Genomic DNA, 13068 nt, shown 5'->3' on the forward strand with positions numbered 1-13068 from the left:
TGGTGGTGTGATTGGGCGGTTTTGGTTAAAGTGGTTGTTGTGAAAGCGGTTGTGGAGAAGGTGGATGTTGTGAAGGCGGTTCTGGAGAAGGTGGCTGTGGTTGTCGAGATGCGGTTGGTGGTGGTTGTGGTGGTGGTAATGGCGGTTGGTCCAAAATAAAGATAGTAAAAGAAAAACGGCTATCTTGAAGGGTCGCAGCCCGAATGAATGACATTTATTCCCTCTAAACAACGGGTTTGGGCTAACTACACATATACTTACAGAGATATCTCACCTACGGGACCTGAATGGTGGTTTGCGAATTTCGTCAACCACAACAATATTAATCGGACAAGTGCTTCTGAAGTTATGGCCATTTATTTACCAAACCAATGACAAGACACGTTATTGCGTCGGCGTGGCCGATGGGGAAGGGAAGCTCAGACGCGTTCCCCATTACGGGTTACAACGTACGGGCTTCCGGAGAGTGATTACTTTGTGTATTCTAATAATTTCTCCATTTCTTATGCGCATTTATAGATAAACACAATGCCGCAAGTTATGATCGTTTTCATATTAGACGGTGCATAAATTTCGGTAACATCAGAGTACTGGTATGCTCCGAACCAGGAAGTAAATTTTTTTCTCTCTCTTTTTGTTTTTCCTTGTCACGACATTGCGAAAAGGTAAAATACGTTGGCGCTCATTGAATAGTTGGCCATTAAAACCTAATTTGCGAATAATCGTAACTGTGATATGCGAACTTCCAGGGCACATACGTACGGGCATGCGAGAGCGAAGAGACGGCCTGTGTGGTTGTTGTTTCTTGCTCGCGGTTGGAATATTTATTTATTTTTTATTTAAATTTTTTTTTTTTTACGGGCACGTACTCGTCGTCTATAATTCCAGCAATCTGTGTCTGTGTGTGTGTGTGTCTGCGACCGCTGTTTCTCGACAACCACTGGTCCGATATAATTGAAACTTGCCAGGAATATTGCTGGGGACCTGTTGATGTGCCTTTTCAAGGTTTGATATTAATCGGACAAGTGGTTCCCAAGTTATGGCCATTTATTTTCAAACCAATGACAGGACACGTTGCTATGACATCACGATTGACGCCACAATTCTTGTTTTTATTTTTATTTTATTTTTTTTTGCACGGGCATGCACGTACGTGAGAGCGAAGCAATGGCCTGTGTGGTTGTTTCTGGCATGCGAGCGAAGGAACGGCTTGTGTGGTTGTTGTTTCTGGCACGCAGTTTGAAAGTTTTTTTTTTATTATTTTGTTTTTGCACGTACAGCCATGCACGTACGCGAGAGCGAAGGAACAGCCTGTGTGGTTGTTGTTTCTGGCACACGGTTTGAAAGATTTTTTTTCTTTGCATGTACAGCCACGCACGTACGGCCATGTATGTACGGGCATGCATGTACGGGCACGTGAGAGTGAAGTAATGGCCTGTGTGGTTGTTGTTTCTGGCAGGCGGTTTGAAAGTTTTTTTTTTTTTTTTTTTTTGCACATATCTCCACGCACGTTCGGGCCCGCACTTGTCTGTATGTCTGTGTGTATATATATATATATATATATATATATATATATATATATATATATATATATATATATATATATATATATATATATATATATATATATATATATATATATATATATACATGTAGACCACCCATGCTCCTCAAGCCGAAACTGCTGCGTAAAGCAACAAAGAAGGCTGGCACAAGGTAAGCGTTTTGCTGCATCAAACCCCTCCCAGAGTTTTTCCACAGCGATAGACATTCACAAATAGTACACACATGAGAATCCCAATGCTGCATACTCAGCTGCCAGATTGGTTTCATTGCTTCTGGTGAATCATCAGCGACAGCGACAGCAATGCATACCAATGAGGATCCCAAGTATGTACCACGTGCAAACGTCAAAAGCAGTCAATATATAAGTAATATAGAAAGATCCACCCACTTCTATTGACATCCAGGTATGTTGTCCTGATGAGCCCACTGCAAGGGTGAAAGCTAAATCGACATCTCTGCTTTCGTCGATTTGTGACCATTGGCTTTAATCTCAGTCTGTAAAAGCTTGAGGATGATACGGATGCCTCCTCGTTTGGAGGAGATGTGTTGGTGTAATTTACGCACATGACATCATCGTCGTGTCATTGAGTCAGCATGTATCAGGTCAAGCCAGATTAGATCTGTGGCTTACTACAAGAACCTTGTAAACATGTACTAACCTATTTCACGGTCTGGTTGATGGCGACTAAGCTGTCTCCCCTACGAGGTTTTCTGGTGAGGAGCGTGTATGGATATGGACACCCAGCAGGATTAAAAACAAAACCTGTCAAGGGGCGAAGGAACTCCTTGTGAGCCAATGAACATCCGTTTTGACTGCTCAACTGTGTCTGCGGACGTCGTACTGCAGTTGGGTTACTTTTTTCAGGAGGTTGGTGGCAGGATTTGCACTCTGACTACCATAAAACACTTCACCGCAAAATACAAGAAAAACCCAAAGAAATTGAAAACCTGCTCTGGGAGTACTCCTGTGCAGCTCACCGGATGACGGGATTGGGGCAAAGCCTTCTGGACCCCCACACTTTGATGGTTGGAGGAAAAACACAGGGTAACCTTCCCGGATTGGATTGTGGTAGTGTGTGTCAGGGTGGAGCTGAGGTGTCATCCACCAGACGGCGTCTCCTTGGGTTAACCTGGGGTGATCCCTTTGGGTGGGTTCCTGGAATGTCCTATCCCTAAGAGAGGATGATCCCCTGTCTCTTATCATCTGAGCTCATGCATTTGAACATCAGTATTGTAGCACTCTCTGAGGTTTGGACAACGGATTGTGGTGAGATCATGGTGGGTGGTTTCACCTACTATTGGTCTGTTCGCTCTGATGGTTGCCATGCCCAAGGAGTTGCTGTAGCTCTGTACAACAGGCTGACTCCAATGATAATTGAGGTAACACCAGTCAACGAGCATATTATGAGACTAAGGATTCGTCACTCCTTGGTGTCGTTTCCCTGGTCTCTGTATTTGCTCCGACTCAGGCGAGGGATCTCACCATGAAGAATACATTCTCTACCATGCTCGAGCCTGTGGTTAATCAATGTCCCAGGCGAGATACTCTTCTCGTCTTGGGGGATTTCAATGCAGACTGGAAATGATGGGGATGGTTATGAGACATGTGTTGGTCCACTTCGGTCTGGAACGGTGAACCAGAATAGCACCGAATTCCTTCATTTTGCAAGAAGTCAGGAACTTGGATTGTCTTATTCATGATTTCAGCACCCACAGGCTCATTGCTGGACTTGGTATTCCAACCCTGGTGGTGTGGCAAATGACATTGACAATGTGCTCATTAATGGTTGCTGGAGGATGATCCAGAACTGCAGGGTCTACCACAGTGCTCAGGTCCTCAATACAAACTATGGGATTGTGGAAGCAACTCTGAAGTTTCAGCTGAAATCTGGGAGAATGGTACCAACCCAGCCAAGACTGGATATTGGCAAACTCAAGGATGAGATGGTAGCTGAGGAGTTTGCGAAGAGGCTGAGTGGGGATGTGGTGGGTCTGGTTGCTTTGGGGAATCCTGAAGAGTTGTGGAGTGCCTTCAAGACCACCATCCTTTATGTTGCCGGAGGATGTCATGGAACTCAACGTAGGGCAAAGAAGAATTTTGTCTCTCAAGGGACACTGAATACAATTGACCAGAGTTGCAGGGCCAGGCTGAATGGCAGAGTTGAGCAGTTCAGGGAGTTGAGGCACAAAACTGTATGCGCACTGAGGAAGGACAAGGAGGCTTTTGTGCGAGAAATTTGTGAGGGGTAGAGCATCACCTGTGGTCAAGTGATTCTTGTCCTACTTGCAGGGGAATTTGCGCATTGTGTTGCTCCAATCCCATCCCTCGGTGTACTGCATTTCGAGTGGAGGGTGTTGGGCTCTTGACAGAGGAGTCCAAAGTGAAGGCCTGTTGGGTCGGTTAATTTTAGCGGCTGTCCCAGGCTGATCCACCAGCTGTCGAGTTGGATGTCAGTGGTGTTTCTGTCCCAATTGTTGACTCTTCAATCAACTATGATCCACCTTTGTTTGTGGAAATACAGGCTGTGGTGAACCAGTTGAAATGGGATAAGGCTCCAAGGATCTATGGCATCCATGCTGAACTTCTCAAGGCTGGTGGAAATGCTGTGCACTCGTGTCGTTGCATGCAGTTCTGTGCTCTGTCTGGAACGCAGGCATCATCCCAACTGACGAGATGGAGGGCCTTGTTGTCCCTCTCTGGAAAGGGAATGGTGATTGCCAAGACTGCATTCAGTGAATCGGGATGCCCTCTGGACGATTCTTGGTCTTCCTGGGGTGCCACAAAAACTGATTAATTTGATGTCTGATCTATATTCTGGTACTGACAGTGCTGTGAGATGGGGTGATACCATCTCTGACTTATTTCCTGTTGTTACTGGAGTTTGTCAGGGGTGTTTTCTGGCCCCTACACTTTTCACCGCTGTATGGCCTGGATTCTGGAGAGGATGTCAGTGATGAAGCTGTGGTGCATCGCATGGAAATGTCAAGATCTCTGACCTTAATTTCTCAGATGATGTATTCATCTTTGCGGAGACTGGATATCCTTTTGGGGTTTTTTGAGGTGCTGAATGAGGACTCGGAGCCACTGGGATTACAGGTTTCCTGGGTCGAAACTAAGATCCAGGCTTTCGGTGACATCTTGGATGCTGCTATCCTGTCTGTGTCTGTTTGTGGTGAGGATGTTGAGGTCATGGAGAGATTCACTTACCTTGGCAGTGATATTCATGTCTATGCTGGCTGCGAGCCAGAGGTCAATAGACGTCTGGGTTGGGCCTGGGGCATCATGGATTCACTGCATCATGCGGTGTGGTGCTGTCAGTTCCTGAGCAGGAGGCCGAAAGTCCGAGTCTTCAGGTCCTTGGAGCTTCCAGCCTTGCTCTACAGATGTGAGACATGGACTCTGACCAGGGATCTGAGATGGAGACAATTCTTTTGGAACAAGGTCTCTTTGGAGAATCCTTGGCTATCGCTGGTTGGACATTGTGTCTGATGAGCGGTTGTGGAGAGAAATTCAAATGAGAGTAGTTACCTGCACATTCCGTGAGCATCAGCTGCAGATGTATGGACATGTGGCTCGTTTTCCTGATGCTGATCCTGTTCACCAGATTCTCTCAGCAAGGGAGCCTTGTGAGTGGAGGACTGACTGCATGCTTTGTAGTTTCAGCAGGTTGATCAGCATCTCAAGGAGATGGGGACGAGCCAGGTATCTGCCTGGAGGATGGCCAGATGGAGGCCACTGGAGTGCCTGTGGAAAGCTGAAACATCGATGCGCTGCTCCGGTGCATGCTCCCATTCCTGACCTGACCTCACCTGAGGACAACTTTCTGCCAATCGTTTATTTGTGACCCTATTAGGCTCATTTATATAACTGAATCGAGCCCTCTAACTTGATGAGGCAGCAAGGCACAGATCAAGCCCCTTCACAGCGCTTGCTGCATGACCTGTCAGCAACGAGTGACACCTGCCACACGAGCACCTTGTCTCTGCCCCGCTGATCAACCATCAGTTGGTTTGCAGCCAGGAACCTTAAATTCAATGAAAGAAGCATGCTAATTTTATGATACGACAATGACGCCATGTGCATAAATGACACCAACACATCACCTCCAAACTAAGAGGCATCCGTGTGGTCCTCAAGCCTTCACAGACCAAGATTAAAGCTTATGGTCACAAATAGACAACATCAGAGATGTCAATCTAGATTTTGCCCTTGTTGTGGGTTCATCAGGACAATCATCAGGATCGTTGTGAATGTGATTTCTCATGAAGATGTTTTGTTGGAGGAGGTATAATATTGTTACGGCTGTGGACATTCGCAATACACCATAAAGGGTCCTCAGATCAGTTATGACGATAAGTAATTGTATCGTTAGATTTCTCCACCATTGTTTAGAGGTAATTTCCGTGTTCACAGGGCTGTGATCCTTTGAGTTCGCCCTTTTTCTTTTCTCTATCGTTATTTTGGACCAATAATCCCCCAACAACTCAAACACCACCACCTTCGCCTCTTTACCTCCACAACTCCATCCTGCAAACATCGCTTCACCACCATTCTCAAAAGACGCCCGCCAACAACGCAAATCCCCCACCACCTTCGCCTTTCTCCCTCCACAACCATCAACCACACCACCTGTCAACACCGAACGTCATGCTGTCCAAAGCCCGTTCGGTGATTGTTACCAAACGCAACACGAACCTTCCCCATCCCAGGCATCAACAATTCCACCCTTCCGCACTGAGATAGCGCCGGTAACCCCGTCCATTTTCCACCCCAACCGTGGTGCCGACCGAGAAACACGTGCTTGCGCAGAGCACGCGGGAGGGAGCTCACTGGCCACGCCAGGGGCACGGAGTCAGGCGCGTTACGCTGACATTGCGGCTTGCCCGCTATCGCGCCACGAGGGCGCGGGTAATACCACTTCTTCGGTCTCGTGGACCTGGCCGCTCATCCAGGTTCCACGCGCATTTGGTCCATGGACCTGTCTGCCGCCTTGCCTATGCCGGTGGCTTTTGTTTTCTTTGCTTTTTGTGTAAATGTATGTGTGGTGCCAGTCTTGTAAGTAAACCTGTATAAGTGTGCTGAAAATAATTGCCCTTTTTATTCGGTTGTAACTCTGCGTTGTGTTCTTGCTTTGACTGTATACGTGCATTGTTTTTGTATAACTGTAAATACGTGCTTGTCTGAGTGTGGAATAAAATGTGCTTGTTAAATTGTGACCCGTTTCGTTGCGTCCTTTCCTTCGTTTGAAAGTTCCATCTTGCATCATGGAAGGGATTGGTAGTGGGTTTCGACAACCAGTAAGTAATCATGTCCGTCGGGGCCGGCGATAACACCGCTCGGTTATCACTAAAGCACGGAACTGTTCGTGTATTTGGCCGGCCAGCGGCGAGGTGCGATCGCCGGTTAACTACCCGCTCAGGTACTTAGGTAGGTCGAGTTTGGCGAACAACCCTATCCTGCGCGGGTGGCCGATTGGCACGATTGTGGTGTGGTCGAAAGTCCACCCGTGACTAGCTCCTGGCGGTAGTTCCAAGGAGGGTCACGACTGAATTGTCCGTTCCGGTGGGCGACGCGGTCGCGATTTGAGTTACGTGGCCGATCTAACGCCGGCGGGCGTAAATTCGTAACAATATTTTGGATATGAGAGTGATGGTGAGCAGTTGTATGTTTCATACATCGTTGGGTTGGCAGTGAACACCACAAGAATGTTGGTGGTCATCAGATGACGTGGGTGAGAGATATTGATTTGCAGAGGTAATGAATTGAGTTCCTTTCATATCTCGGCGGATAATTATAATTGGAAGGAGTCTTTTTTTTCAGCATGTAAATGGGGTATACTGAAAGCCTACTGTTGGTTTAATGGTTAACGTGGCTGGCTTAAGATCTTATATGCTTGGTGTTGGCTCAATGGCTGGAGTCTTGGGCTTGGGATCCGAGGTGTTAATAGGTGGGGTTAACTCGGCCCGTCATCCTTCCGAGGTCAGCAAACTGAGTGCCAGCATGCTGGTATACTGTGTCAGAGTGGCGACCCATCCAGGATTGTGCCGAAAGCCAAGGAGACTGCTTAAGCAGCACCAATGATCTGCATAGAGTATGGTCCTATTCTCCTCTTCCTCCTTAACATCTTCTGGTCTTGAGTTCAAGTTCCTATTGTGCTGTTAAATAACACCAGGTGGGTTGACTCAGCTTGCCATCCTTCTCCAGTTGGCAAAATGAGTACCAGGTTCCTGTAACCAGGGGGCACTGCATCAGCAGCACAGCCAGCAATGATGCAACCAACAGCCATGGGCTGCTTATGAAATGAAGATGAGTGGGTTGTGTTTGTGGATCTGATGAAACCTGTTGCTCTCCTGAGAGCTTTGTTTTGTATTTTTTTTTTTTGAGTTTTTGTACATTATGGTCTGAAGGAGTGGCAGCCCAACTATGGCTGGCATAATTGATGGTTGTCCGGATGAACTGTTTGTCGGTTGTTGGAAGTGATTCTTTGTGTTGTCCCAAGGTTGTATTTGTGTGTGCTTTTAGTGTGTGGATTTTGTGGTTATATTTGGCAGTGACTTGATCTTGAGTGAGGAGATGAAGATGATCACCTTTATATGGTGGCTCCATATTCAAGAAGAAGCAGATAATCCTCATCATCCTCCCCACTGCAGTCCTCCTATGGAAGAACTACAGCTGGTGGACTCAAGCAAAGGCATAAAGCTATGCACCTGGAGATAGTGTACAATAAAATTGCAAACTGCAATCCTGGTGCTTCACCTGGGGTGTTTTTTTTTTTTTAATACCTTGTCGAGGCTCGTGTGAGAGCTAACACACAACGCACAGCAAGGGGGGCATGAGACAAGAGGGGCGGGACTGGTAAGGACAAAACAGTGGGGAATAGTGACTTTACGAGATCTGCGGAAGGGGGAGGGATGGGGTGGGGAACAGGGGGCATACAAGATGGACATTACAGGGACTTTCAGGAAGGAAAGCAGGGAATTTGAAGGAGGTGGGTTTGGGGTGGATTTACGGGGGTAGAAAAGATCAAGGATTTGGATGTGGGACCATCGGTGGTGGTGAACAGCTGTTTTGAAGGCCTGGAGGGAAGAATGGGATTGAATAGAGTGAGGGAGTTTATTCCAAGGGTGGGAAAAAAAAAGAGGAATGAAAGAGTGAAGGTGAGCAGTCATTGGTGATTTTGGTACTTTTACCAGAAGGGGGTTGTTGGCGGACCTTGAGTGCCCTGTGGAAATGTGGTGGGGACAAATCGCAGAGAGAGCAGGGGGGGGGCGAGGCTGGAGAGGAGACTGTAGAAGACAGAAAGACCACCGACCAGCTTGCTGTGAGAGAATGAGAGGCCCAAAGACTCAGGCTCATTGAGGGAGATATCAATGATCCGAAATGCCTTGGTTTCCACAGCGTGAAGCCGAGAAAGGTGAGCGGCAAGAGCACCAGCGCAGAGGGTAGAGCAGTACTCCATCAGGCTGCGGACGAAAGCTTTGTGAGTGGTCAGGAGCTCAGGTGGGCCGAGGAAGGACTTTGCACGACAGAGGATTCCCAGTCGGCCACTGGCTTTGGAGGTGAGGTTTGAAATGCGGCTTTCCCAGGAAAGGTCATTGCAGATAGTGAGACCCAGAAGCTTGAAAGAAAGGAATTCTTCCAGAGGATTGTTGAGAAAGTGGATGAGGAGTGTGGGGGGGGTGGGGGTGCAAGACTGGAGAGGAGATGGAAGAAGACAGAAAGATCACCGACCTGCCTTCGGTGAGAGAGTGAGAGACCCAACGATTCAGCTTCATTGCGGGAGATGCCAATTATCCGAAATGCCTTGGTTTCCACAGTGTGAAGCCGAGAAAGGTGAGAGGCAGGAGCTTCAGCCCAGAGGGGTGTGCAGTACTCCATCAGGCTGCGAACGTAAGCTTTGTATGTGGTCATGAGCTCAGGTGGGCCGAGGAAGGACTTTGCACGATGGAGGATTCCATCGTAGGCGACTGGCTTTGGAGGCCAGGTTGGAAATATGGCTTTCCCAGAAAGATCATTGCAGATAGTGAGACCCAGAAGCTTGAAAGAAAGGACTTCTTCCAGAGAATTGTTGAGAAAGTGGATTGGGGGTGGTGGGGGGGGGGGTTAAACGGTCCTTTCGGAGAGACAAAGAGAGAGTGTGATATTTGTCCCGATTGAAAGACATGTTCCACGTGTTGGACCAGTTTGTGATTTTACCTCGATCTATCGTGAGTGAAGTAGCTGCTGCTTGCTGGTCTGAGGGATGACATATGGTACGTGAGAGGGTGAAGTCCTCAGCAAAGAGATAAAGAGGATTTTCCGGAGTCGGAGAGATCGTTGATGAAAACCAGAAAAAGAACAGGGCCCAGAACGCTGCCTTGAGGAACTCCAGCCTAGACAGGAAGAGTGGATGAAAGAACTCCATTTAGGGCCACACGTTGACTGCAGCAGGAGGGGAAGTCTGTGAGCCATGAGTGGAGATGGCCTTGCACACCATAGGAAGAGAGTTTGGTGAGCATGGCAGGGTGCCATACCATGTCAAAAGCATGCGATATGTCTAGGGATATGGCTCTGATTTCATGTCTGGCATTGAGGACCTCCATCCATTGTTGGAAAAGCAGAAGCAGCATATCCAGGGTGGAGTGACCTGGTCTGAAACCAAATTGATGATTGGAAATCAAACCATTGCAGAAGGGGAAGGATTTAATATCTGAAATGAGAATGGATTCCATAACCTTGCTGATGATTGGGAGAAGGCTGGTTGGTCTGTCGTTGCAGGGATCTGTTTTTGCACCTTTTTATGCAGGGCAGTGATATTTGCTGATTTTCAAGCAGATGGCAGATGACCTTGAGGAAATGAGAGGGTGATGTGAGCAAGAGCAGAGGAGCAGATTTTTAGGACACGTGGGCTGATGCCGTCTTGACCGGTTGCAGAATCTGAGTTGAGGTTTGACAGCAAGCTCTCCACTTTGTCAGAAGAAAAGGACACAGAGTTCAGGGACAGTTGGGTGTGACTGGGTAAGGTGGGTTCAGAAAGCAATGGGTTTTCGACACAAGATTTTGTTGCAAACACTGAGTTTAGGTATTCAGCCTTTTCACATGCGGTATCAGCTGTGCGGCCATTTGAGGTAAGGGAGGGGATGGAGGGGGAACATACACCAGAAACAGATTTGATTAGATGCCACCAGGATTTGGAGGAGGGAGTGAGGTTTGAGAGGTTTGACTTGAGCTTAGGAAGATGTTGTTTTCTGGCTCTCCTGAGGGTAGATTCACACTTGTTCCGAGCTTTATGGAAGGAACTGAGGTTACCCTCAGTTGGGTTTGCTTTCCATGAGGCAAAGGCAAGTTGTTTCAGGACAACTGCTTCACCACAAGCTTCAGTGAACCAAGGGCATGAGGAAGGGTAGGACAACTGAAGAGGAGAGAGGATAAATCTGTGCATGAGGGAGAGCAAGTTTCTTTGAAAGAATTCCCAGGATTAGTTGATGTTAGAGAAAGTAGCGATGGGAACCCAGTCTCGAAGTTTGAAGGCTGCTTGGAGATCCTGCCAGTCGGCTTGAGTGAAATGCCAGACTCGACGGCACTGAGGTGGTTCTCTGATAACAGCCAGAGAGATGTCCACATTGACAAGCACGTGGTCAGAAAAACCGATCGGAGCGGAGGAAGAACAGCAGATGTTTTCAGGGAAATTTGTCAAAATCACATTCAGAAGAGATAACGTACCATTGGTTGAGATCCGGGTCAGGAAATTGACCGATTGAGTCGGCCCCAATGAGTGTCAGCTTTTGCTGAAGTGCAATGACAGGTGAGAGAGGTACCCACACCAAGCCAACTGGTGTGATGACAATTGAAGTCGCCACATGTGAGGATGAGAAGATAGAAGATGGTCCATGTTTTTGGATAGTGAGGTGTAAATGGAGTCATCACTGTTTGGTGGACGGTACGGTACACATATAAACATAAGGTCGGAGTGGAGGGAAAGCCATAGCCAGACTTATTTCTGGGGGTGTGGGGGAGTGATCAGTGCATGGAGAGTGAGGAATAGAGTCGTTGATGAAGAGAGCAACTCCTCCACCAGGACGAGGCTGAGGTCTGTCATACTGGAGGAGGGAGTAACTAGGGATAGATACTTGGGAGTCAGATGTCTTGAGGGAGGAAAGTTTCTGTTGGGCAAATTCTGTCCGGAAGAAAAAAAGTCGAGGAAGAAGAAGAATAAGGATCGGGCCTTGTGTGGATGCATGGAGAAAGGTTTTTTTTTTTTTTAAAGAAGAAAGGTAGTTGGTTTAAAAAAAATAAACAGATTGTCCACAATCAAAACCCATATCTTTTCTACCGTTGTTAACCCCATACCCTCACCCCCATCCAAAACCCTCCTTCCAAATTTCCAGTTTTGCTTGTGAGAGCTTTCTTCTGTGTCCATCTTGTCCACCCCATGCTCCTGCCCTCTCTTCCTTCCCACATCCCATGTTCCTGCAAAAACATTGTACAGTACATACATTGGCAAACCTTACAGAGAACTACAACATCCCTAAACTCTCATCAGTCTGGGCTCTGCTTCACAGGGTCAAATTGCCAATGTTCTTCTCTTTCAAGAAAAAAAGAATGCACCCATGAAACAATACCTTCTCACACTTGAGCGAAAAACATTTACCCATTGGTCAAATGACAAAGATTCTCAAGTCTTTGGAAGATATGGACAACTATGTCACGAGATCACTCCATTTGTTCACACTGCCATCGTGGATATCCAGCCGGCCCTGGTTATCAAGCTATCGTCTTTGTCGCTTTACAATGTTGGAATGTGGCATAATTACCTTGCCAAAGTGTGCTGAAGCTCTCGATTCTGTTGCCTCTGACGTTGTTGTTGGTATGGTGTCAAGTGTTGATGACTGGCAGGTGGTGCTGTATTAATTTCTATCTTGTGGAGAGTTTGGGTTGAAGCTCGGTGGCGGTGGGGGTGGCACAAATGTGTCTGATCGAGGTGCTCAAAGACACCTCATACACATTACTTGATAATTTATTTTATTTTAATGCAATCGGGGAAAGGAAATGGAATGTATTGGAGGTCACGAGGTGACTTGGCAGCGAGATTGACTGCGAATAAAGAGAAAAGAACAATGGATACCTAAGTCAGACACATGGGCACATGCTAATACAGTATGGGAAGCTGCATGTCATTCATATCCCCCCCCCCCCCCCCCCCAGATATGGAATGCAAGATCAGATATACACACATATGGGACTTACAGGTGCAGTAATGGGGGAACATACATTTTGCAGAGGTTGAACTATCAGATACAACAAGCAGGCACAATTATTTGATTAGCACAACTGGGCTTGTAAATGGAGCATCGGAGCTTGCTTGCTTCCACATAAGCTCGGGCAGGAACTGGGATTGGTGGGAACAGTCTGCTTTGACAAGGTGATTGAGTCTCAGCAATGATACTGTTCATTCAATATGAACAACAATGAGAACAAGCTACGGTTTGATCATTTAGGCCAGCTTGATATCCACAACGGTT

General features: G+C 47.2%; 1 protein-coding gene across 3 annotated transcripts in view; it reads left to right on the plus strand.

The window, feature by feature from the left end:
• LOC147029591 (inactive dipeptidyl peptidase 10-like) overlaps nucleotides 1-13068 on the plus strand; it is a 594191-nt gene that overhangs the window by 166288 nt on the left and 414835 nt on the right. The window lies entirely within an intron of this gene.

The sequence above is a fragment of the Eptatretus burgeri genome, chromosome 3 (assembly GCF_056783735.1).
Source record: "Eptatretus burgeri isolate ZD-2024b chromosome 3, Ebu_testis_v1, whole genome shotgun sequence".
NCBI lineage: Eukaryota > Metazoa > Chordata > Myxini > Myxiniformes > Myxinidae > Eptatretus > Eptatretus burgeri.